Source organism: Manis javanica, chromosome 9, assembly GCF_040802235.1.
Source record: "Manis javanica isolate MJ-LG chromosome 9, MJ_LKY, whole genome shotgun sequence".
NCBI classification, from domain to species: domain Eukaryota; kingdom Metazoa; phylum Chordata; class Mammalia; order Pholidota; family Manidae; genus Manis; species Manis javanica.
In genome coordinates this window covers 118,114,168-118,141,419 of record NC_133164.1, presented here as the reverse complement: position 1 = coordinate 118,141,419, position 27,252 = coordinate 118,114,168, and the positions used below count along the sequence as shown (strand labels likewise).

Below are 27,252 nucleotides of genomic sequence, written 5' to 3'. Positions count from 1 at the left end.
CCTATTATGTTTATGTTAGAATTTACATACTTTGTTTTAGTGAAGAAAGGCAAATTCTTGTAAGACACTAGTGTATGCTATCTCAAATTCCCAATTTTGTATGACTACTAATGTGTTCACTTCCATGAAGAAAAAAAAGTTCTTATAAAGCAACTAAGATAAAATATTAAACTTTTCAGTTTTACTATGTAATGTGTATATTTAAATCATATTTACAAATTTGAACAAAATTTCACGTTCACTTTCAAAATTAGAAAATGTGTTTTTGAAAAACACAGAAATCATAAATACTTTTTTCATCAAAATACATAGAGGTTCCAGGAGATGTTGATCCCTTTCTAAAATCTGGGCTTTTGCTATTAGAAGATTTAAAACTGACTCTTTAAAAAATGAAGACCTTTTAGCTTCAGCGTAATCCTTTTATAAGTTTCTTGGCTTGCCGCCTGCCCTTCTCACCCCATTAGTTAAATTCCTTTCTAAATATAATAGTGCGCTTTTAAAAAGAACATTCTTAGTTAAGTTCAATATCTATGATTTTCAGCTTCATAAAAGTGATTCACAGGCATTCTGTCTCTTTAGCTAGAAACACATACATTAAAGCAAAGAACGTAAATACAAGCCTTCATATTTTTACCAACAGAATGTCTTGTTTTCCATTTCTCAAAAACTGTGTTTGTGGAACAGCTGCAGGGTCTCTTCTTACTTAATTCTGTCCTCTCCACCTTGTCGCACCTCAGGACGCTGACTTACACGAGCTCCAATATCAGGGATCCTCTAACTCCCCATTGACAAGGGAAACTCAGGCAGGAGAAACGAGAAAAGGAGGAGGGCGGGGGAGGGCATTTATTTCCCCTAATCCTTTCCAAGTCACCTTAGGCTGGAAGCAGTCCTCAAACCCTTCTCTCCATGACACTCTGCCGCTGTCTGGTAACTGCTTCCACCACTGCCTGTCCTGGGGGTATCCCAACACCCCTATATTCCTCTGCACTCTGATCATAACTTTGTCAAGATCCCTTTTAAACCCTGCCTGAAGTGTACTAATTTGATTGTAGCACTGTTATCTCTTAGGTCTCCAACTGTTTCCAGTCTTTCGAAAAGTTCCTTCTTGAAACCTGAGACCTCTGAATACTTTTTTTTTAATTCAATAAACTTACGTTTGTATGAATGACAATAATTCAAAGTTCTTGTTAGAGGCAAAAAGTTCTTAGTTTGTAAAACAGGAGAGCACTTCAGATATTAAAACATAGTTGCTTTAGTTTGGTTTTAACTCTGTTTCTTGATTAGGATCCATTATTTTAAGTACAGACAATCCCTTTACCTTTTCATTCTAATCAGTTTAGGCTTTTTTAAAAGGAAAGCTTCCCTTTTTTGCTGTTTCCAAGTCCTCAACTTTAAGGTTCAGTATCTTAAGGAGTTAATTTAAGTAAAATTGCCTTATTAGGAGGAATCTCCAGTTTTTAAAATGAGGGTAGAGTGGCCTTCTTTGGATTATAGAACTTTTTGGAGGATGAGTTTTAAAGAATTTTTTCTCCCCCCACCTTTAGCATATCTCCTACTAATTTGACTTTCACCCTAATGCTTCCAGGGCTTAATCTTATATGGAGATAATATGATAGAAGAATTCCTGACATCCAGGAGATGAGAAACTGAGTGGGGTTATTTTAGTGATTTGGGAAAGAGTAGAAGTTAGAAGTCAATGATATCAAAGATCACTGGGGTGTACTTGTCAATGTTGGGGGGAAGAAAACACACTGTTGATCTCGTTTTATGTTTCAAAGCAACACATACGGTTATATGCGGTTTGGGCTTCTCTTTTAATTTAAAGAATATTAATATTATTATTATTATTTGTATTAGTGTTAATTTCCTGTAGTTGTCAGAAGAGGGTTGAGACCTGCATTTCTAAGCTGTGAAGTTTTGGTCTTTGGGTTTTATAAGGTATTATTTTTATTTTTTGATTTAGCAAGTGAATTTATTTTGTGAGATTGGCTTTCCACTGAAACTATGGTACAATAATATTGGAGTTAATACCACATATCAAGGAATGCCTTATACTTCAACACCATTTCTAATATGTTCAATCCTCGTCGTCATAAGTCTGAAGTCATAAATCATTATTTTCATCCCCTTTTTATAGAGTCAAAACAACAGGTAACTTGTTCCAGGTTTGACTGAGGTGCTCTTGGCTGTAGAGCCAGTCTGTGGTGCTATACTGCCTCTCCTAGATATTTGAGGATATTATGCTGTATTTTGTGGATGACTACAAATTCTGGTCATTTCTGGCATTTCAATTCTAGATATTATAGACCAGACTATGGACCATACATAATCTGATCTGAGTGGATATGGAGTCCCTTCCTGACTCAAGCCTTGGGCACTGCCCACAGTTCACCAGAGTAGCCTTAGGAACGCAGATAGTTTTATGAGGCCATAGAGGAAAAACAGAGATTTGAGAAGGGGTGGCAGGAAAACAGATATGCCACAGAGAGATAAACTCAGTCTTTAAGCTCTCCCAAAAACTGTCAAGAGTTTTCTGAGAATAAAACAGTCCCAGGGATGAAGGTTTTGATTTATGAGCTCAACCTAAGAGCGCGTGAGGAACAGAGGAAGGGATATATTGTGACTTTCAGGTGAGAACACCTTGTGGTTAGGGAGGAAATGATGGAGAGTCTATGGTCATGGAGAATTTGAAAGGCCGCATTAATTGGCACCTAAAGCATAAATATGCAAACTGTTAAGATGTTTAAGGAGTTCTAATTATACGGAACTTCACCTTTCTAGGGTTAACCAGCAGATTATGACAAGCGATTTGTTTTGGGATAGTGACGTCTTCGGCTGAGCTCTCACCTGAGCTCGGAGGAGACAGCAGCTCTGAGTCCGCGGGGAGGGCACCAGGCAGGGCTTGGCTGGAGAGCAGACCCTCGCGGTGTCTGGCAGGGGGCCGCCCTCTTGTAGGCGGGGAGTGGGAAGAGGCCCAGGCATCTGGTCACCATTCTGTCAGGACTGCTGACACAGGCTCCCTCTGCCTTTAATTTTACCTGAAGTCTCTTTCTGGGGAAGAGATGTTTGTCTTTGTCTTTGAGGATGATTTCCACATGGCCTCTGTAAAACGTCTTGTTAAAAATGGACTAGAGGGGTGTTTTTGTTGAGTTATAGTCTTAATATTTTTTAAAGCAGACTGTAGATATCAGAGCGGCTGCCTTTTATCATCTCCCCAGAGTATCAGTAAAGACCAGGACCAGTATTGCAAAAACTTGGCAGGTTTGGAAAATGTGGGAGTTGCCTGTATCTGTAGATTTACAGATTAACAAAACAACACTTAACAATTGAGATAAACTCAGAATGTAACCAACTCTGCTGACCAGCTTGAAGAAAGGAGTGAAACCGGCTATCCTAAGATTAAATGGGAGGGGCCACCTAGTCAATAACTCAGCAAGTTCCTCTTTTGTCACACACGAGTGAACAAAGATCTTTCTCTGAGCCTGTGTCCTACTGGGAAGTTACAAAGTTAACCTACTTTGAAAGCAGCAAGCTGCAATCCTCTTTAAAGGAAAATAAGTTCTTGCAGAATTCAAGGATTGAGTGCAATTAATTTACTGTTACATAAACATACTAAAACATAAATTTAGGTAAGAACTCTTTAGGGATATAGCTTCTATAAAACCAAAAGCTTACAAATTTATTACAAATTAAATAGGAATAAATCACAAAGTTATTGTCAGGTTTACATTTTACTGCCATCAACTGGTTCTCTAGAATGTACCACACTCATTCTCCCTTGAGGATTGAGTTATGTAATCCTCTTTGCAGTTGTTTCATTTTATTGAAATTTCTTGGAACTCTTCACTTATTTGTTCACTTACCACAAACACATTAGATTGCTTGTTTTCATGTATCTTATTTTCTCTATAGCTTGTGGCAGCTGAAGTATGTTGCTGAAATTATATGTCAGGATTTGGGTATAAGATAGTCATCAGAATGATCCTAAATATATAATCAAAACTACAACTATAAATCACATATGTGAAGCTTCCAAAGAGCCCTGATAATGCATGTCCTCAGACCTTGTCTTGATGAATGCTTGCATAGATACCAACCAACGTACCAACCATAGATACTCCTACATACCAACACCCACTCCTGTTCTGAAATTCATTCTCTGTACTGAAGTCCACCCTCTTTACCCAACTGATTTCTTACTGCACATAATTTTGCCTTTTATGTTTTAAGTAAATGCTGATTTACTAAAATGCTTCTATCACAGTAGAGTTGGTGATACCTCCAGGACTTTATTTCTGATGAACTCTCTGGAATGCTTTTCTCACGTTTATGAAGCTGGTTCATAGATAATTACAATTTTTATTTATCCTTCAAGTATCGGGTTAGGTATTATTCTCTCCTTTGAACTTTCCCTGATTAGGCCATATTTGTTTCTTCTCCACATATATTTTTGTCCCATAGTTTTAACACTATTTTTTTTAATAGCAGTTTTACATTCACAGAAAAATTGAGAAGTACAGAGGTTTCCTACATATCCTCTGATCCCCCAACATGCACAGCGTCCCCCATTGTCAATGTCCCCCACAGAGTGGAACATTTGTTAGAATTGATGACCCACATGGACACATCATAATCACCGAAGGTTTATATTAGAGTTCAGTCTTGGTGTTTTATATTCTATGAGTTTGGACAAATGTATAATGTCATGTATCCACTTACAGTAAACAGAGTATTTTAACCACCCTAAAAAATTTCTCTACGCTCTGCCTATCCCTCCCCACCCCCCGCTCCCTCATTCTGTCTCCATTCTTTTTGCCTTTTCCAGGATGCCACATTCTTAGAAGCATACAGTACGTAGTCATTCAGACTGGCTTCGTTCACTTAGTGAGATGCATTTAAATTTCCTCCATGATTTTTTTCTTGACTTAACAGCTCATTTCTTTTTAGCACTGAACAATATTCCACTGTCTGCATGGTCCATAATTTGCTTACCTATTCACCCTGAGTACATCTTGGTTGCTTCCATGTTTCAGCAATTCTGAATAAAGCTGCTGTAAATATCTGTGTGCAGGATTTTGTGTGGACACAAGTTTTCATCTCCTTTGGAGCATGATTGCTGGATCACATGGTAAGAGTATGTTATCTTTGTAAGAAATTGCCAAACTACCCTCTAATGTGGCTGCACCATTTTGCATTTCCACCTGCAATGAATGAAAGTTCCTGTCGCTTCACCTCTTCACCACCATTGGGATTGTAAATGTCCTGGATTTTGGCCATTCTAGTAGGTGATATCTCATTGCTGGCTTGATTTCCCTGATGACATATGTTGAAGATGTGAGCATGATTTCATATGCTTATTTGACATATGCATATCTTCTTTGGTGAGGTGTCTATTAAGGTCTTTGGCCCACTTTTTAATTAGATTGTTTCTTTTCTTACTATTTAATTTTAAGAACTCTTTGCATATTTTGGAAAGAGTCCTTTATCAAATGTATCTTTTGCAAATATTTTCTCCCAATCTGTGGCTTGTTTTCTCATTCTCTTGACATTGTCTTTCATAGAGCAGAGGTTCATTTTAATGAAGTTGAGCTTATTGATTATTTCTTTCAGGGATTGTGCTTTTGGGGTTGTATCTAAAATGTTCTCGTGGTACCCAAAGTCATCTGGGTCTTCTCCTGTTATCCTCTAGAGTTTTATAGTTTGTGTTTTACATTTAGGTCTGTGATCCATTTTGAGTTAATTTTTGAGAAGTGTGTAAAGTGTATGTCTAGATTATTTCTTTCTCTCATGTGGGTATCCAGTTGTTCCACACCATTTGTTGAAGAGATGATCTTTTCTCCTTTGTATTGCCTTTGTTCCTTTGTCAAAGATCAGTTGTCTATCTGTGTGGATCTATTTCTGAGCTCTCGATTCTATCCCATTGGTCTATTCTTTCACCAATATCATACCGTCTTGTTTACTGTTGCTTTATAGTAAGTTTTGAAGGCCAGAAGTCTTCAACCTTATTCTTCAATATGTATTGCCTATCCGGTTCTTTTTGTTCTCCACATAAACTTCAGAATCAACTTGTTGATATCCATAAAACAACTTGCTGGGATTTTTCTTGGGATTGCCCTGACCCCATAGATCAAGTTGGGAAGAACTGCCATCTTGACAATACTGACTCTTCCTATGCATGACATGAAGTATCTCTCCATTTATTTAGTGCTTTGATTTCATTCATCACAGTTTTGCAACTTTCCTCAATAGATCTTGGCTTATTTTCTTAGATTTCATTTTGGGGGTGCTTATGTAAATCGTATTGTGTTTTCAATTTTAAATTCCTCTTGTTCATCGCATGTACATAGACAAGTGACTGACTGTTGTATATTAACAATGTGTTGTAAATTCCAGTTCTGATCATTACAAAATCCCTGGCATGTCTGGTTCTGGTGCTTGCTCTGTCTCTTCAAACTGTTTTTTGCCTTTTGGTGTGGCTCGTAATGCTTCCCCGATAGCAGACATGATGTACTGGCTAAAAGGAACTGCTCGGAAGAAGCTTTTAATGATGTGCTGGTGGAGTGTGGGGGAGGGGAGGTGTTCTATAGTTTAGTGATTGATTAGTTCTCAGTCCTTCTATGAGTCTATTCCTCTGGACTGTGATGTTCGCAGGTGTTTTTATATATCTTTTTCTCCCTTAGGTGGGAGAGGATGGCCAGCAAGGGGTGGAGTTGAGTATTTCCCTTCTCCCACTTGGAAGGTAGAGCCAGCTGGAATTGGGTGTTTCTGTTCCCTCAAGTCCTTTAGCTTTGATCAGACTCCAGCTGACTGGGCTCTGGTTAATGAGAGATTGCCCTGTAGGCAGGCTTTGTGAAGAAGGACTAGCATTCTGGGGTATTTCAAAATGGTTCCTTTTCCCACTCCCTGCAGTTAGCAGGGAGAATTTTTCTCAGATACTGACAGTGTGAACTTGGTCTAACTCCTTCAGGTAAATCTCACAAAACTGTGGGAGTCTGCTCCACCTTGGTCTCCTCGGAGTGTCTAAATTCACAGCGTTGTCCACACTGAGCCTCCTGCAATTCATCAATTACAGGTTTGATTTTCCTACCGGGGAGCTGGTTCCTGTGGTGGCTTCTGCTTGCTGGTCTCTGCTTGGGTGAGTTTTACTCTTTATTTGCCTGTGGTCTCTCCAGTCTTGGGCACAGCAGTTTGCCCTGTGTCCTTACTTGTCATAGAGATCCTAGAAGAGTTGTGGATTTTTCCATCTGTTAGCTTTTTACTTGTTAGGACCGAGGGGCAGCTTCCAAGCTCCTTACATGCAGTAGTAGAAACTGGGAGTCCCCCTTTATTAAATTTTAAAGTATTTTTGTTGCTCTGGTTAAAGCGAGTTTGTTTCTCAGTAACCCATGACCTTTCTCTAGCAACTGTTCAAATAGTTGACATCTTTCGATATTTTCCCTGTGTAAAAATCCCCCGGAGGATAGCCATTTGCAACTAAAACTATCTTGGAGAGTCCCTGGAAAAGTTACAAAGAATTTGTTCTTTCCCCTTGTAGGAAGACAGTTGTTATAAATAACTAGGTTTATGTGATACTGTAGTGTTAGTGACTTGCATGGGAAATGTCATGTCAAAAGAGACGCTAACATTCTTTAGTTTAAGTTGGTATCTGTAAAATATTAATATGACTATTTCAGAAATTGTAGGCTGTAAGGAGAGATCTAGAGAATTGGCAAAGCTCTCATTTATGTTTCTATTTGTCAGGACCCTAGTGCCACTTTGCTTGAAATAAGATAATAATATAATGGCAGTAGTTATAAATTCAGTTATTTTTTAAAGTATTAACTTGGTTACAACTTTTCTTCTTTAATTGAACCTAGCACCTTCTAGGCCAATGGTTTTCAGTTGGGGGTTAAAACAAAATGAAGAGGTGTGAACTCAACAGTCCAAGCAGGTTTATTGATAAACATGAGGGGGATCTCTGTCCTGGTGGGCAGAACAAAGAAGGCATCTTACAGGCTAAGAGGCTTTTTATGGCCAGGTTTTTTGGTGGGCTTTAAAGGGCATGGGTCAGGGAAAAGGTGGGCTTGTGGCTTGCTGACGTGTCCTCTGGAGAATGCTTGTAGCTTAAGTAAGATGAAACCTAGGTCTCTCTGAGATGGCAGGTGGGCTTATTCAAAAAGGCGGTACTCCTGTCTGGGCTCTATCATTCTTGGCTCTAAAGGGGTATAGGAAGACAGGTTGCATTCTTTTCTTGGCTACTTCCTGCTGAGAGGGGGCGATGAAGGGGGTTTTCTGATATTTTGAGGCAGGAAGGCCGTTGGGAGGTGTTCTTGAGTAGTTGTTCAGGAGATAGCCACCATTCAATCCTGTAAAAATCTCTGGAATGAGTGAATTAAGCAGGGAAGGAAAAAAAGGAGGTGGGTGATAAAGGTGAATGGGGCCCAGAGAGGTAGAAGGTAACTGAGGGTTGTAGAAGCTGAGAGTGTAAGACTTGGACTTGGCTGGGAGGGAAGGGTTAGAGCCCGGTGGCTGAAAAGGTCCGAGAGCTTATGTGAGGAGTGTGCCTGTGGGGGCTGGTGGAGGGCAATATTCTGGGCTTCAAGGATAAGGAGTGCAGCTGACACCAGGACCTGCAAGCAGAGAGGCCAACTTGGTCACTAGGTTGAGTTGTTTGGGCTGACAGGCAACAGTCTAGAGGGAGTCCCCGGCTGGCTGTCCGAGGTAGTCCTAATGCTTGTCCCTCTTTGCCATGGATCTGCTGGTGTCATCATGGAGGGGGCCTCGGGATCCGGATCACGTCAATCGGTCACTGAAGACAAGGCTGTGAAGGCTGCCAGGGTCTCTCTAGGTGTCTGGCCGCCAAGAGGGGAGAGAACCTGTCAACAGAGGCGGAGAGAGGAGGGAAAAGGTGCAGTTGTCAGGGTGGGGGCAGGGGACTTTTCAACAAGGAGAACTTTAGAGGGTTCTTGTTTGACAGAAGGAGATGTGGGTGGTTTTTGGTCAGTGAGAAGGATTTGAAGAGAGGAGAGGGAGGGTTGCTCGTGGAGGGTGGAGAAGGCTTGGACCTAGGGAACCTCTGACCATTTGCCAGGCCTCTGGAGGGACTCATCAAGATCTGGGACCATTTGGAAATCGAAAGTGCCCTCCACTGGCCAGCATGACCCGTTATGGAGTTTGTACTGGGGTCAAATAGAAGAGGAGTGAAATATTACATAGGAGACAGTTGAGGGGGGTGTCTCTCGATGTTTTTGAGGGAGAATGACCCATCATGGGAGGGCGAGAAAGGGGGCTGAGGTTTGGAAACAGGCAGCTGGGACACCTCCCTGTGATGGACTTCCCAGCTGGAGTCTGTGGACTCCTGGGGCCAGGTGAGAGGGTCCTGCATGCAGAAAGGAAGTGCCCCCCAATCAGAGTGCACAAGGTCTCCTTCTGCTGAGGTGTTCTCAAATGGAGAACAGAGGCAGGGAAAGGATAAAAGGGAAAGCAGAAAAGGGAAAAACGGGGACAGCAGATCGACTGTCCCTGGGCTCCAAGAGAAAGCCACTGAGGCCAGAATCTTAGCCTCCTGGGATTGGCGATGGATTAGTGCCCGGTGGTGGATGCATAGATTGAGGTCTGGCAAGATGGTCCCTAGACTGGAGTTCATGAGCGGAGTGTTGGGTGAGGGAAGGAAGGGAATCAGGGTGAGACCCAGGAGGCCCTCGGGATCTAGGAGTCAGCGCGGGATGAGCCACCGCTGCCCACTGCCTCCCAGGTTGCAAAAGAGCTCCTGCTCTCAACTCCTGCTTCCAGGTTCAGCACCAGATAAAAGAAAAAAGGGATGCAGACTCAAGAGTCCAAGCAGGTTTATTGCTAAACCTGAGAGGGACCTCTGTGTTCTGGCGAGCAGAACAAAAAAGGCATCTCTTACAGGCTAAGAGGCTTTTTATGGCCAGGTTTTTGGGTGGGCTTTAAAGGGAAAAGGTGTGTGGCTTGCTGACGTGTCCTCTGGAGAATGCTTGTAGCTTAAGTAAAATGAAATCTAGGTCTCTCTGGGATGGTGGGTGGGCTTATTCAAAAAGGCGGTAGTCCTGTCCCCGGGCTCTATCACACAGCAGTTACCCATGAAGTTTTATACATATATTTAAGACCTAATGAAGACTTACAGAATCTCTTTGCTTGATTATCTTGACACAATTAATGGTGTATTCTAGGGATAAGCTTGATATATTAATGGCATATTATCTCAGGCTATTATATCTAAAGATTTTCTCTTCTGTAAAAGTTATATTCACACATTTCTATAAATTGGATAAATTCTATAAGCAATATACTCTTCTTAGGAAATAGGAGGACAAACATTTCTTGGGTTGACTTTGTTTTACACCTTTTAGAAATAACCAATACTCCCTGTCTATCTTATTACTCTTTAATGTACTTGCATCAGATCTTTCACTTTTGAAAATTATCAGCAAAAGATAATCACAGTCATTATAAGACATTTATTATCCAAAGGTAGTTTTGTTTTATTCTGATGTTTTGCTGAAAGCTCTTGCAATCATCCACTGACCAGAATGCTTCATCTTTAAAGGACTGTCTCAGAACCTTGTAAAAACAGACTTTATCAGGTACTTTGAAGAATACTTTATGATGGCATAATTTAAACAACTATGAGACCAGTCCTGTGGACTGAGTCAGGATTTATAGACCTCTAGATGAGAAGCAGATGGTTTCATAAAACTACTAATCCAAGATCAGGGGAGGAAGAATTCCTTACAGAGCGTTGAATGAAATGATGATGGATAATTGTAGTTTTTGTTTGAAATAGTGTTGATGTCTTATGTTATATTTTCTGAGTATCAGGAACCCTTCCAAGCTATCTATAACTCATAATAATTTTGTAGACTCTATCTCTGTAAAATAAAATGAAGCATTTGTAAACAACACCAAAATCTTCCTACTTGTCCACTTGAAAACTTAGAACCTCTTGTTTAGTATTCTTAATTAAATATAAATGTAATCATTTGCATAATTCTATAAGAATCTGTACTCCTTTGTTATCAAGGTGTAATTTGAAAAATTGTATATGCAACCAAGGCTTTCTTGGGGATGCGATATTTGAGTTTGAGGTTTATTTAATCCAATGTAACCAGACAACAAAAGTTGACTTAATGGAGCTAATGCTCACAAAGCACTCTTGAGAAAAGTGGATCAGTATCTGCTTTACAGGATTCTTAGCTTCACAGGTAAGTAAGACAGTCACTTCTTAGTAGTTTTGTTTTTATTTCACATAAGGGAGACCTTTCCATTTATAGCCCATGGGGGTTGCCTCTAGTTGTTTTTATCATGAGTTTCTCTTTGAAAATTTCATGACTATTGCATCTAATACTCTGTTTGGAACTGAGAAAGAAGAGTTCGGTGTGTGCTCACCATGCCTTCTTGACCTGGAGGCCTATTCTCCCAGATTCTCTAGACCCAGAAGGCCAGCCTGCTAATAGACCACATTACCCCTTCTTTGCATGATACAGAACTTAGATTTGGGGTTTTGTACAAAATGAGCAGAATATCAGAAGACTCTTAGACATTAAGAAGTGACTGGTGGTTTCCATTGGGGAGAGCTTGGGTGGGTGGGGAGGTTGAGGAAGATAAAGGGACACAAAAATTCTCAATCATAATATAAATTGTCATGGGTTAGTAGTACAACATGGAAAATAGAGCCAATGATTCTGGAACATCTTTCTACCTTGACAGACAGTAACTACACTAGTGGGGGTGAGGATTTAATAATATGGGGAACCGTTGAAGCAACATGTCATATACTTGAAATCAATATAAGATTATACATCAATAATACTTCAATAAAAAAGTAAATGTTACTTGATTAAAAAAGAGTTGGGATTTTGTGACTGTTCAGTAGTGGGTTTATATTTTCTCACAAGCAGAAAAAACTCTCTTGGAATATTTTCACTGTTGCAATATCAATATTTGCATTATAATTCATGGTTTGCGTGTTTTACTTCTCAAAACTTCCATAGTCCCTCTGTCATGCCAGTTATAAGAAAACCAGTTTAAACCTCAATTTTAAGAATTCATTCTCAGTTAAAGACCACGAATGTTTACTGCAAAGGGGTCAGACTATACAGAATATGTTTCCAAAAGTTATTAGGGGGAAATTTTGTTAATAAATTTCAAGCAATCAGCCTGACAAAAAAAGACAAATCTTTCTTCTTTTGAACCAAAGCTTCCTCTCTCGGAGAGGAAACAAATCACCCAAGGTATTCAGGTCAGTGGCATGTGTAGGAATACACTGTGAACACAATGCTTTTCCAGTCAAGAAAAGGGAGAAATGTAGTCTTGAAGAGAAAGAAGCAACCTCAGGAGGTCATTTCAGTAGCAAAAGGAGAGAAATCCTAAGAAAGGAGTCATAAGTAACTCAGCTCGTGGTTTTGAAGGAAGACAGGTTGATCTGTAATTCCTATGTACACAGAGGCAATTCTGCAGTGAGTCCAGTAGGGCTGCAATAGTGACGATGATGATGGGGCACTCCCAGCAAGGGCTGCACTGCCGTGTCCTCAGAGCAGGGAGGGCGTGTGACTTGGTCTCTGGTCGCTCACACTGCCCCCCACCCGCGTTTCCTGAGCCTCCTTCCTTCAGCGTTTGTCTCTATCACTCGCAGACCTCCCCATCATCAAGGTGAGCTGCTAGCCTTTAAGGCTGAGAGGTCTCCCTCAGTCGCTCTTGCTGGATTTCCCTCTTGTATGTCATCCTGTTGTCACACTTTAGTGTGTGCATGTGAGATGCAATCTTCTCCTTGGCTTCTCTGACATCAAGTCTTCTCCCTTTTGTGATATTCTCCCATTGTCTTCCTAAATTCTTCCCCATGTAACTACCACATGAATGTCAGTGCTTAAGAAGTCCTAGTCCCTATTTTTCTCTAGATAACCACCCTGAAACTCAAGTCTTCAATTCTTACCACTGTCCACTGGCAAGGTCTACATCTTTAGCATCCACTGTCCATTTGATTTCAGAAGTTGGTTGTTTCCCAGGCACCCCCAATTCATGTCCTCTCAAGGTCTTCTTTACAAATGAAGTGCTGTTTTGTTGGGAACCTTCCACCCTGAAAAGTGGAAATACCCCATTAACCAGAATAGTAAATGAGGATTCTCTAATCTTTCATCTTTTTGATTAATGTTGTCTGATCATTTTCTAAGTCATCTTACATCTACTTTTTTAATTCACTACAATGCATCTGCTTCATTGACGGTACCACTGTCTGTTAAGCTGTGCACCATTTCTGTTTGTACATAGTGTAAGATTCTTCTATACAGTATGACAGCAAAATTGTGGCAAAGTTAAACAGCCAAGAAGGACGTTATTTAAAGTTCTTGAAACAGAGAGAGAGGGTAGAAGTCGGCCGGAGCTCCAGCTGGGGAGCTTTTAGAAGAGCTGAAGTGCATGGAGATCGTAGTCCATCTGTGTTTGCTGATTGGCTTTATTGAAAAGAAAGGCAAACTTTCTCTCACCTTCATGACAATTTTGAGCAAGGTGCCTATGGAAATTAGGCTCCAAGACCCCACAGAGAGTAAGATATAGAGGCTCTGCCTTTCTTGATAATTACATATTAAATCCCAGGTACTAGAGAAGGACAACTCCTGTGTTGTAAAACTGGCAAGAGCCCTTTTAAAAGATGTACATCTTAAGGGGGCAGAGACAGTTTTCTAAAGTAAATGCTCTAAATAAAGGGAGCTCAGGGGCCTAGAGTCAGGAAAAAGCTTTAGTCCAGCCAAGGGGACCATTAAGTCCATTTTGGTCAACAGTCTGCCACCTGCAGTCTTGCCCCAAATATGGTTCCTCTGGCAGATGTCAAAGTAATATTTTGTGGTTAAGTACAACCTTCAGTATATGCACACATCCTTCCTGGTATCCAGTGTGCCCCATAATCCCACATGAATGTTCTTCCAACTATATGCCTTATTTACAGTTATCATTTTTCTTTCCCCTCAGTGGCTTTCCTCATTTTAATTTTTCTTCCTGGAACATTTTTTTTTTCATTGCTACTTTTCCTGGTTAAATTATAAAAATCTCAGTCAGAGAAAGAGGGCGGTATGACAAATGAGGCAGAAACCTACTCCCAAAGCTACATTGAACAAGATAATACAACAAATGCAACTAATTCTGAAAGAGTGACTAGAGGACTGAAGAACAGATTGCCTACATCTGGAGAAAAAAGAAAAGGGTAAAGCAACAAAGCCACAATCTGGTGAGACCCAAACCCTCCTCCCACCTCAGCCCACAGGCAGGAGGAAGAGAAACAGAGTAGAGAGGAAATAGCAGCCCAGGACTGTTGACACCCAACCCTGGAGATCTGATCTGGAAGTATGAACTCACATTACATAGTACTCTGGAAATTAGTGGGGTTGGAAAGCAAAGACTGGCAGAATACTTGGAGAGACTGAGATTCCAGCTGCTTGTGGAGAACAGGTATGCACAACCAGCCACCATGGGACAAAAGAAAGGCAGGCAGTTTGAAAGACTTCTCAGCAGTGAGATGGGTGCTAAAGGGGCAAAGATTGCACAGAGCTTGCTGCTCAGGAGAAGGGGAAGGTGAACAAAATGGTCCTGGCACATGCATCCCAGCAGGTTGGGAACTCTCAGGAGCTTGAGATGCTCCATCCTCCTGGCTGGCAACACAGCCCCAGGGCTCCCCACTGCAATAAGAGGCCTGCCACTCCTTCCTTCCCCTGGAAGACACAGTTCCTTTCACTTGCTGCTCCATGCCATTGTACCAGGCCAGACAGAGGGTGGCCTCATCTATGGCAGCTACAAGGGCATATCACAGAGGCTCCTCTCTGCATGCACAGCCCACTGGACCTGGCAGTGAAAGCAGAGGCAATAGCCAGGAAAGTAAGAAAGAGCTCTTTCCTCCCGGCGGCACCAGTGCTGCTTGCCTGTCACCCCTGCCATTGCTCCAGGTGCTGGGCAGCTTCAGAGAGTAGAGCTTCTGGGCACTAGAGGGTGCCACCAATACAGTTATTTTTCCATAGGAATCACTAAAAAAATGAAACAGAAAAAGAATTTTATCCAAATGCAACTGCAGGAAAAAAACACCAGAAAGAGGGCTAAGTGAAACTGAAATCAACAATCTTCTTCATAAAGATTTCAAAATAAAAATCATAAACATGCTCAGAGAGCTACAGAAAAATATTCAAGATCTCAGGGAGGACTTCAAGAAAGAGAAACTTTGAAAAATACAGTATCTGAAATGAACCATGCAATGGAGGGATTTAAAAGTAGATTAGATGAGGTAGAGATGGCAAATGAAATAGAAATTAGAGAACAGGAAAACAAAGAAGCTGAGGCACAAAAAGAGAAAAGGATCTCTAGGAATGAAAGAATATTGAGAGAACTGTGTGACCAATCCAAATGGAACAATATTCATATTATTGGGGTACCAGAAGAAGAAGAGAGAGAAAAAGGAATAGAAAGTCTCTTTGAGGAAATAATTGCTGAAAACTTCCCCAGTCTGAGGAAGGAAATAGCCTCTAGGTCATGAAAATGCAGAGATATCCCAACACAATGGACCTTAGGAAGACAACACCAAGACATATAATGAATAAAGTGGCAAAGATTAAGGACAAGGGAAGAGTATTGAAAGCAGCCAGAGAGGGGAAAAAGATCATATATGAAGATAACCCTATCAGGCTATCATCAGACTTCTCAGCAGAAACCTTACAGGCCAGGAGGCAGCGGCATGATATACTTAATGCAATGAACCAGAAGGGCCTTGAACCAAGAATACTCTACCCAGAAAGGTTATCATTTAAATTTGAAGGAGGGATTAAACAATCTCCAGGGAAGCAAAAGATGGGGGAATTTACCTCCCAGAAATGATCTCTACAGTGGATTTTAAAGGGACTGCTCCAGATGGAAGTGCTGCTAAAGCTAAATAACTGTCACCAGAGAAAATAAAATCACAGTAAAGGCAGTAGACCAATTAATTACTAAGAAGATACAAAATCAAATGAACTCACAGTTAGTCAAGGGCTACACAAAGATTACAGAATAGGACCCCTAATATATAAAGAGTGGAAGAGGAAGAAGAAGAAGGGGGCAATGAAAAGAACCTTTAGATTGTGTTTGAAATAGTGTAATAAGCAATTTAAGACAGACTGTTACATAGTAAGGAAGCATCCTTTGAACTTTTGGTAACCACAAGTCTAAAGCCTATAATGACAATAAGTACATATCTCTTGATAATCACCCTAAATGTAAATGGACTGAATGCACTGATCAAAATACATGGAGTAATAGAATGGGTAAAAAAACAATATCCATCTATATGCTGCTTACAAGAGACTCACCTCAAACCCAAAGACATATGCAGACTAAAAGTAAAAGGATGGAAAAAGATATTTCATGCAAACAATAGGGAGAAAAATTCAGGAGGAGCAGTACTTGTATCAGACAAAAGAGACTTCAAAACAAAGAAAGCAGCAAGAGACAAAGAAGGACATTACATAATGATAAAGGGCTCAGTCCAACAAGAGGATATAACCATTATAAATATCTATGCACCCAATACAGAAGCACCTAAATATGTGAAACAAATAATAACAGAATTAAAGGGGGAAATAGAATGTAATGCATTCATTCCAGGAGACTTCAACCTTCTACTCATTCCAAAGGACAGATCCACCAGACAGAAAATAAGTAAGGACACAGAGGCACTAAACAACACAGTAGAACAGATGGACCTAATAGACATCTATAGAACACTCCACCCAAAAGCAACAGGCTACACATTCTTCTCAAGTGTACATAGAACATTTTACAGAATAGATCACATACTGGGCCACAAAAAGAGCCTCAGTAAATTCAAAAAGATTGAAATTGTGCCAACCAGATTCTCAGATCACAAAGGTATGAAACTAGAAATAAACTATGCAAAGAAAACAAAAATGATGAGCATGGATGCATTTCTGGCTAATAAATATAATAAGTGTACCATTAAAGTAGACCAGTAAAAAAATTTCCTGTGAAAAAGGTAGACTCCTGAGGAAAACTTGCCTTCCTGCCTGCCTCTGTATCATCTCTGTGAGAGATGGTGGCTATCTATGATTCCTATGGTATCAAGTTTCACAGCAAAAGTGAGATCCTGGAGTTTGAAGACAAATGAGAAGCACCCAGGTAGAGGACGAACTTGTAGAGCCTCCTGAAAAAGCTTTGTCAGTGGCATTTTTAGTTGAGAATATTAATGTTCTTATTGTTTAAACTAGTTTTAATGAATTATTTTGTTACTGTGCCCAAAATCCCTCATAAAGAACTCCTTTATCATCACTATTTTCTATTAATTGTCCCCCACACCTCAGGCAGTTCTGTGGTATAATCCTCCAGTTTTTAATCTGGAGCTCTATGTTTTGATGAATATAAATCTTGGAGACATGCTTCTGCCCTACATTCATAATTTGGAAGACTTTTTCTACAACAACTTCAGGAAAGTTGTGTATGAAGCAATGATATATTGACCAATAAATAAAATAATTGATTTCTCTTATTTAACTGATTATCAGAACAACAGAGAAAACCTAGTTTTTGAGACCCATTTAATCCTCTAGAACCTCATGTTTAGCCCCATAGGAGTGAGTAGGTAAGGCCTACTCTCACTTGAGGGGCTACCCATCATTTTCTGAAATTTCACCTTTGGTAATTCATCACTTGGTATCTTGAAGACTTTCCTGTTTTCAGGCTCCTCTTACAAATGCTCAGCACAGAAGGAAGCAGTGATTTAAAGCAGTTAGAGGAAGACCACTGACAGTTTTGGGAGATCCAAAAAAGGTCATGAAAATAGAGAGGAAAATTTGATATGCAACTGATAACTACCCTTACCTTTCTTGCCAAGTGCAAATTTTGCTTGGCTTCTGATGCTTTTGCTTGAAAAGGAGATGTTTAATTGAATAACAGAATTATATTATCATGGCATTTTAATCCTGGAAGGAACAGTAAATCTGAGCTAGACGAACCCCTTCATTTGAAAAATGAGGAGATAGTTCCATAACTTAAATATATTGCAACCCAATCTAGAGGAGTGAATCTTTTGGTGTTTGTTGCCACGCAAGCATAGCCAAAAAATGCTCCTTAGAAAGTAAATGTGTGAATCTGAGTAGTAACCCAAATTGCTTTCTACAGAGTGGCAACTGGGGACTAGGATAAATGAAAACTCTATCTTTTCATAAAATGGTATTTCACTTATTAGGACAGCAGTTTTTGACAGAAAGACTGGATTTGATTTGTTCACTGGACAAGAAGAGGAACTGTATGATATGCATGCTGTAGGATTTAATTATTCAATCAACTTTCTTAAAAAGGAATAATGTAACACCTTCACTTTGGGAATTGAACTTGAGATGAAAGAGAGAAAGAAAAGAACTTTAGCTCCTGTAATTTAGCAGTATTTTATCCTACTTATTTATTTATGTTAAAACTTCTGGTTTTCAGCATATTGAGAGAAGTAAGGCAGCATTATCAGAATCTCAAAGAGCCATCAAAGGGTCTACTATCAACCATGGGCAGTCAGGATGACAGCAAAGATGTAGAGTGTGGACTCAGCTACGATTCCCTGACCAACATAAAATTTTACAAAGTAAAATTTGAGCTCACATCCAACAAGTAGAAGCTGCTAATCCATTAGAAATTGGTATGCCTGCATCTGAGCACTTCATGACAGCATTTAGCAATCAGCAAAATGCACTGGAAATGGTAAAGTTGTATGGTATATACCTAGATCTAGCAAAGGTATAGAGCCTTTAAAGTTGACTTAGCAAAACACATGATGATAAAAGTTAACTTGGTATGTCGATAACTGCAACCACCGAACACCCTTCATAAATACAACCCTGCAGTGTTTAACAGGAGTAAGCTAACAAATGAGTAAATGATGACGTGCAATCCACTGGACCTATTTTACAGTAACTTCTCTCACCTGCAGCGTCCATTCACCCCTAGTCACTTCCACCTATGCTGCCATGATATGCCCAGCTAGAGCATTCCTGATTCAAAGGCAGTAACCAGTACCTTCTGGCCTCCATATAAAAGGGATAGCTTAGACCAAATGGGGAATAAGAATTTGGAAAATGGAGAAGTTGACTATTTGGTGGTTATCAATTGAACTTACATTGTAAGCTTGGGTGATGAGGAAGTTATTGGTATTGAACATTAATGGAATCAATAAGAAGACAGAAGCAGGGTCATCATGAAGAACAGGGGGTTTTCAGCTTTTGAGGGTACAGAGTACTTGCCAGGGCTCCAAGTCAGGTCTAGATATGCGAGGTGTGGCAGTGCTGGGATCTGCACTCTTGAATTTCCTTCTGTCTGACTCACTTCTTTGGAGTTGTTGCTCAGACTCCCCTTTTCTCCTTGGGCTGAGGTGATCAGATGGATCTCTGTGCTTTTTAACTGAAAGCCCACGTAGCTCAAATACAGAAACCACTTCATAAAAGGAGGGAGATAAGTCACCGCAGCTCAGGACTTCATTACATAAAACTGATACTTCTCAAATTTACTACAGAGTTTCATTCTCCTATACTTTCATTCTACTGACTGAGTCTCAGAAACCTTTTTGGTTTTTCTGTTTGCTTTATAGTCATGGAATTCCAAACCTGTACTAGCATCAGATAGGCTACAGTGGCTTAAGAAAGTGTCTTAAGATATACAGCATGAGAAATAGAGGGAAGGTGCTGTGGACTTCTAAATTTAAACAAAATCTCCTTCAGAGAAGCCTATTCTTAATATGTTACCAAATCTGCTGTAGCACAGATAATAAATCAAGATAGGTATTTTGGAGTGGAAAGAAATATCTCTATTATATCACCTTCCTAGATCCTCACCTGGAAATCTTATAGTTTGAAACTCCCAGAAAGATGATTGTGTTTTTGCCTGTGGATAGAGTTACTATATATTAAAAGATACTGAGTCTGAATTTCTTTATTTTCTGATCCCTGTGACCTCTCTCAGGGGTGACCAGGAAACAGGGTTAAGGTCTTACAAGGTCAGTCACCTTGAACTTCTCTCTCTCTCTCTCTCTTTTTTTACACACGAACCTAATCATTTTCATCAATACTTAGGTCCCCTGGCCCAAATAGCCTATTGGTACTGGGTTTGGGATTCGATGAAGTGGGGACCTTAACAGGGATAGACTAGGTTGTGTATTTTAACCCAGCTCTTCCAGAAATCTGGATCCTGATTTATTATAACTCAGGGTAACCTAAAAGAAAGAGATTGGGGAGTGGGGTCATTTGCTTCCTTAGAACCTTGTGTTGGACAGTTGAAGGGGTACTGAGTTATAACCAGATTCAGACATTCCTGGGTTCCTAGTCCCACTGACATGCGCATTCTCTTAGTTCAGGTAAAATCTACTGACTGAAGACAGTGCAGTCACAATCGATTCAATTAGTTCCACAGGTGAAGATTGTAAGTAAACATTTTCTTTAAAAATCTCTCAGATCGCCACATTGGAGACTGACATGATTTCTCACCAAGTCTGCCTAATAGTCAGTTTTCCCTCCTGTGTGAGTCAGATCACTGTTCTTTTTATTGGTGCACCAATGAATTCGTTACCTTGCCTTAGGGGGACACGCTGTGAGGAGACCACAAACTTTTGATGCAGCGAATCACATTCAAAGCTTAAGATGCTCGTATCAGAGAATAGTCTGCAGAAGCTGAGCATTGTTGAGTAAACACTGGTTCATACGCTCTTGCTCCGGGGTGGGTGCTCATAGCCTAGAAGGTGGGCAAGAGCTTCCTCTTTATGCCCCCATTCTTCTCTCTCGCACATATGCATCTACCTAAGTTGAACATGCCTGTGTTACTATTTAACTATGCAAGCAACATGGATAGCAGTATTTTAAAACCTAAGAGGAAAAATAAATACAAGATGCAGTCTTTGTTCTTTGGAAAGAAGATACATTGAAACATGAAATAAGTAACCAAGATTGCAGAGGACCTTATAATTAATTTATGTGAAAATAAATAAAACAGAAGTAGAGTCAACACAGCTTCAGAAATGAATGCTGTGGGTTGGTGAGGAAAATTCAGGAAGGTATATGGGTTCTTTGCTGTAAAGAGGCTGGGGCCATTCTCTGTAATTTATGATGATATCTTGGCACTACTTGTTTAAATTCTATGCTCTGCTAATATCTAGGCCAATGTGTGTAGCTACATTTGGAATTATGGTCAATTTTCTTTGGCACATCAACTAGCCGTTTTCACCATGCCCAACTCCTTCCAACCTGTGAGAGTCATAGCCACTCATAGGAATTGGTATCTAGCACCAGAGAGGGTCTCAGTCCCTGCTCACTAATTTATCTCCTGGTTCCACCATGAATTAGCTACTTACCAGGTAGAAACAGCCATGATCTGGAATGACCCGTGGCATAACTTGGTAAGACAGTCTGTGGACAGATTACCTGGGTTTGAATGAATTACAGAGATATGTAACTTAACTTTATTGCCAAATTAATTCAACTCTCTTTTCCTTAGTTGCCTTAGCTGTAAAATAAGCATACTAGTAACACCTACCTCATAGGGGTAATACGAGATTTAGTGAGGTAATATTTGGAAAGCACTGTTAAATATCTTGGTACTGGCTTCTGAATGTTGGCTCTGATTTATGTTATTCTCTAAATTACTAGAATATTACTGGGCATTCACATTAATGGACACTTCAAAAATGATAAAAATCTGCTAATGGTGGAAAATACATACAGAGGTACTTTACATACAGAAATAATTTAGTTTATTGGCTGATATGCCACTTGTATGTTTCATGAAGCATTCTTTGCTAAACAGCAGACTTATCTATTTATTATTTCCCCTTACTCATTGTCATCATAAATAATATACTCAATTACTTTCCTCTACTGACACAACCCTCTTTATTCCTGAAGAACACATATCAGACATTTTGTCTTTCCAAAAGCCTTCCCTGGTATGTTTTAGGGTTGGCAGAGTATTCTATTTTCCTCCCATACTTTTCTGCATGAATCTTATCATGCCACTTTTAACATGACACAGAAATGATCTGTTTGGCAGGTTGTAAGTAGACTGAGAGAATCTCCAGGAAAGGGTGATCTCACTTTCTCATTTATAACATCAACACCTTTTGCAGTGCCTAACATGTATGAGATTCCTGATTGATGCTTGCTGAAATGAAGTTACCCTTTTTTATGGTCACAAAAATTATAAAGAATGTGAGGAGAACTTGCAAGATCAAGGTCTGCACATGCCAAGATAGAGTTGTTACCACAGGGAATTCTTCCTAAAGAAATCAATTAAGAGGTCCAGAAAAAGAATAGAACCAGGTACAAAATAACTCTGCTTTTATTCTTTTGTATAAAATTACAGTCCTCATAAAATAAGAGATGGGACAAATTTTCTCAAAGATGCCCTATGAAATATTCAGCCCTTCTTTACAAATTATTCTGCAAAGAACTTACGTCTTTTCAAGAATGATGGTGTCTGTACTTTTAAAAGGATATGACTTTTCTTCATATGTTAATTATGACATAAAATAACTTTTGCACAAGCACATCGTAGAATGTTCAGTCTCCTTGTTCAAGTAATTATTTATGCTAATCAGAGTCATTAGGATTGAAATTAATGAGAAAAATACACACAAAAGATAACATCTGATCCTTTTAATAGCATGTGTTAAGCATTAGGTAAAATTAATAAGAACATTAAAAGTTATGTTTAACAATGTAATTAGATGACAAGAACATTTAAATTATCTCCAACAAAGTACAGATCTTAGAATAACTTGGAGCATACGTCAAAAGGCAGAAAAAGGGAACAATTGCTGAAGGTACACTTCAATCGATTAAAAGGCCATCACCAAACTTCAACTAACCAGAAAAGTGTGGATTAGATATGAAAGCAGGGATGAGATTTATTCAAGCAGAATAATTTAGAGGCAAAACATCATGCCTGGTCACTCAAAAATACATTTGTCTACATCCAATCACAAACCTGACATAAAATCTTACGTTAATTTTTATGATTTCTCAAAGATCTTAATTTTTCAGATCAACTGTTTTATCTCAATGTAATAAGAATTCCCCAAAATCTGTAGAGTTGTTAAATTTATAATCATGCTTGATAAGTAACTTATTTTAAAAAAATATGGTCATAGTCACATTTAATTAAAAAAATATTTTTGCTAGCTTTAGTTTATTAAGATCAACACATTAAAAAAGAAGACTGACATATTTTATTTTCAATTTTCATAAAAGCATTCGATATTGGAATGTCTCAATGTTTATAAAGTGAAAATGACCGAAAGGGAACTACAAATTAAGAAATTTTACGTTTTTATTATTCCTATTATATATCCTTTTTTGAAGTTAGACTGAATTGCTCTCCATAAAATTTTGGGGTTCTGGCTGCAGAGTTATGTGGGAATTGGACTTATTAAATTTAAAATTTGCTTAGTTTTAATTTTGTTTATTGTTTATTAAATTTCCTCAAATTGAAAATATTGTACACCCTAAGTGGTGTTTGGGGTTCTCTAATGCTTCAGGTGACTGAGATATCTCTGGGGAGTTGTCAATCAAATCACAAACCACGGAGGTCTAGACAGATCTTGGAGGCCATATTCCAGAGGGGTGTTAATTCTGGGATTTTGTTTCAATAGCTAATAGGGGGTCACATCTGTCCAAAGTTCCAGAGACATTTTGAAAAATAAACCATCAACATAGCCATCGCCTGGGTGTTAGTTACTCCGAGGAGCAAGGTCACCCCGGGTCCCCGGCTGAGAAACACTTCACTAAGCAGCGCTCTGACATCCAGCAGCTCAAGGAGACACAGGCTGGCGTCAGGGCGGTGAGCTGAATATGCCTGTTTCCCTCACTTAGCTGCACCCCGTCGGAGTGAGTCCTGATTCTTCCCCCTGCCTGAGAGCGGGTGGTGGGTAACATGCAACAGGGACAGCAAGTGAATGAGGTGCCTTTGTTCTTTATCCTGCTACCTAGTTTCTCGTCTGTCATGTGACCATTTATGAGGCTGTGGACTAACATAAAGTTTATACAGTCAGCAAAACAGGAGTGGAGCTGAGATTTCTGTCCTGCTGGCCAGAGAGCCATCTCTTTGTGAGCAACCTTTCTCTTTCCCTTTGGTCAAACTGAAGGCCAGTTGTCACACTAAGTATTTTATAACTTGCTGACTTTGAGTTTTCTACAAAACCTGAATGTCTCCAGAACTTTAAAACAAAAACCAGTGTGAAGTTCTAATTTTTTGCAGTCAGTATGGCCATGTTGAAGGTTTAATCATAGAATCACTGATAAGAAAGCATGTGGACTTACTCTGTGGCACTAGACATGGATATGCAGGAGGCTTTGTGGGGCTGCATTACAGGTGTCCTAGGAATTGCTGTTGCCCACACAGTGGTCTCCAAGCTGCACACTCATCAGTCAGTGGTTAATGGGATAAACCAGCTTCCAAGGATCAAAGAACGTGTAACTTGCTCCAATCTGCAAGCGTTCCTAAAGCCCCCTAGAGCTTTGCATGTGGCAGGGTACAGGCACCCTGCTGACGTGGGCTGAATCTGGGTGGTACGTAGATGTGGGTATAATGAAAATATATAGATAGATCTCCTGTCCACTTTTCCTCCTGGAGACTGGCCTGGGGCCTCCTGGTTAGGCCAAATCCCCATTTGGTAATTCCTGATAAACATGCATCCTCTCCAAAACAAGGTGGTGATTTGTGTGGCCTAATCCCACATTGAAGACTGGAGGTGGCTGATTAGATGGCCGTGGAGAATCTTAAGTATCAGAGTGAATCCAACCAGTACCGCCCCCCATGCCTGGGAGTGAGGACTGGATGACATGTCAGCCGCACAGATCCGAATGAGGAGATTACAAACAAAACCCAAAAGAAAACAACAAACAGAAGAGGAGATGCAAGGTCAAGAAGGAGAGACAGACAGACAGACAGACAAACCAGGGAGAAGACGGGGGAGAGAAAACTGGCGGGGAGGCAGGGCAGCCAGAACCAGAACAGGCTGGCTGTTTACATCACAGGGCAGAAGGGGCATTTATTATTAAAGCAAGAAAATGAAATTATCTCAATCCAATGAGGATCGGAAATTGTTCAGTGCAGAGACAGACAGCGGCGCAGTGCTGGAAGGCTGAGAAGGAGCACAGACTCGGACATTCCCCGACTGCTGCGGGAGAGGGTGGTTCAGGCCATAAACCTCTGCCCTCGTGGGGCGCAGCGGGGCGCGAGGGGGTGATTCGTCCGCACCCCGTGAGCCGCCGCACGTGGCGGTGCAGGCGGCGTGCTAACACTGTGATACAGGAAGGGCGCGGCTGGCGGTGTTTCCGTGTATAAGGAACTTGTGTTTAGATTGTACTGTAAATAAGAAGCCACCCTTCCCCCAACCCGTTCCACCCCAGCAGGCAAAGAAACCCATTTCACATCTCCTCCTGCCCCCAGCCAGGCAGGGCCCAGCCGAGGGGAAGCAGTGGGAGGAGCGTGGAGGCATTGCCCCTCACTAAGGGGAGGAAGCAGCCAGCGTGGGTGGGCCCAGCCCAGCCCCCAGCCCAGCCCCCAGCCCGCAGCCCGCAGCCCCCAGCCCCCAGCCCCCAGCCCAGCCCCCAGCCCGCAGCCCGCAGCCCCCAGCCCACTGGCGGGAAAGCCTCTGAAGCCAACCGTGATCACAGCGACGCTGTGGGCCAAGTGCAGAAGCAGAACTCCAGGAAAAGTGCCCCAAGGAAATCGGGTGCCAGCCAGACCTAGAAGAAAACAAATCTTGGCTCTGCCAGAGGAGAGCCGCCCTGGGACTCACCACGCTCTGCGCTGCGCAAGAACTGGCCATTCCCAGGACGTCCCCGCTCCGCGGCCCTCGCCCCGGAGGCGCCGCTGCTTCCCGCCGCTACTCCGACTCCTTTCGCCTGCTTACCGACACCTCGGTGGCTCCTCATCGCCTATGAGAAGGAGTGGAAGGTGCCGGGACACAGAATAAAAGCGTTCTGTGACCCCTCGACCAGGACCTCCTGCACCTAACACCTTGTTTCCTGGCAGGCGAGGCTTCCCTGGACATTTTGGTCTTCCTAAACTGCTGGTGGTGCCCAGCACACATTTGTTTTCTCCCACCTCCAAATCTGGTTCCCCTGCTTGGGGCGTGATGGCCGTCTGCCCATGGCCATCCCCGGGCCAACCCATCCAAGACTAAACTGAGGACATTATGGGTAATTCGTTTCCTCCGAATGTTACATCTTTGCATTTGATGGTGCGTTTGCTAGCACGTCTCTCTCTCTCTCTCTGTGTTACGGAGAACCCTGCTTCAGGGAACTGGTCACACTATTCCTACAGGTTACATTTCGCCAGTTATTTTTCTAATTCAGTCATAGGCCCTTTGGTTGAATAAATTTTAGCACTTTTTTCTCTGTCAATATTCCAACCATGTCTAAGAAGCTTCTCGTGAATAGGCCCAGAAAAATAGACTTTGTACGCCTTTTGAATTATCCTTCTTAGGAAGAATTAGCCTTTTCATTTTCTTAGCAATTCTTTCATTTTGCAGATAATTCACTTACATTATTGGACTAAAATTACATATTTTCATGTCCTATTCCTTCTAGAATGTGAGGCTATTCAAGGAGGGCAGAGGCCCTTTTGTTTGTTTTTATCCTTCCAACCCCTATCTGATTGAATGTCGGTCAAAATTTAAAAATTTAAATGTCACCATAATAACAATAAAACAGGAATAACACTCTGCATGTACAGCCACATATTTATTGAGCATTTCATTCAGAAAGGGGAGCTGAACACAAGCTCATCAGGTCAATGTAACAATTCCAGGCAGGGCCAACCCCCTGTGGATCAAGATGAACTATGAATGCTCATGTTTTCTCCTGAAAACTGCCTTACATTTAAATCTAGCCTCAAAATCAATGTGCACAAAACTAAGCTAAAATGCCACTACCATGAGATAAGTATTCTGTTATCTTTAAACCGTGCTTAAAAATCTGGATGAAAGAATGCTATTGACTAAAAAATACATAATTAAAGTTCTGCTCAGCAAATAGAAAATCTAATTTAAGAAAACCACTATCATGTTTCCCCAGAAATCATTCCCACGGTATAACAAGTAATTCTTTTCAGTTCTTGCTGAAGTAAATGTATTATTGCGCTATCTTACATGATTTAACACTAAATAAACCATCCCTGCGTGCAGAGTAAAGACCTTCTTCTACAAGGTAATTTCCCTGTAGATGCTCTGGGTTAGGAAAAATGACGAGGCTC

General features: G+C 40.7%; 1 long non-coding RNA gene across 2 annotated transcripts in view; it reads left to right on the top strand.

Moving 5' to 3' along the window:
* The first annotated feature begins 6,832 nt into the window (after positions 1–6,832).
* LOC118968779 (uncharacterized) overlaps positions 6,833–27,252 on the top strand; it is a 57,181-nt gene continuing 36,761 nt past the window's right edge. The window contains exons 1-2 of one of the 2 annotated variants that reach the window (XR_005056631.2): positions 6,845–6,967; positions 7,073–7,135. This is a non-coding gene — a long non-coding RNA (uncharacterized lncRNA). Of the gene's footprint in view, positions 7,136–27,252 lie in introns of both variants that reach the window. The other variant, XR_012121410.1, reaches the window with a different exon arrangement.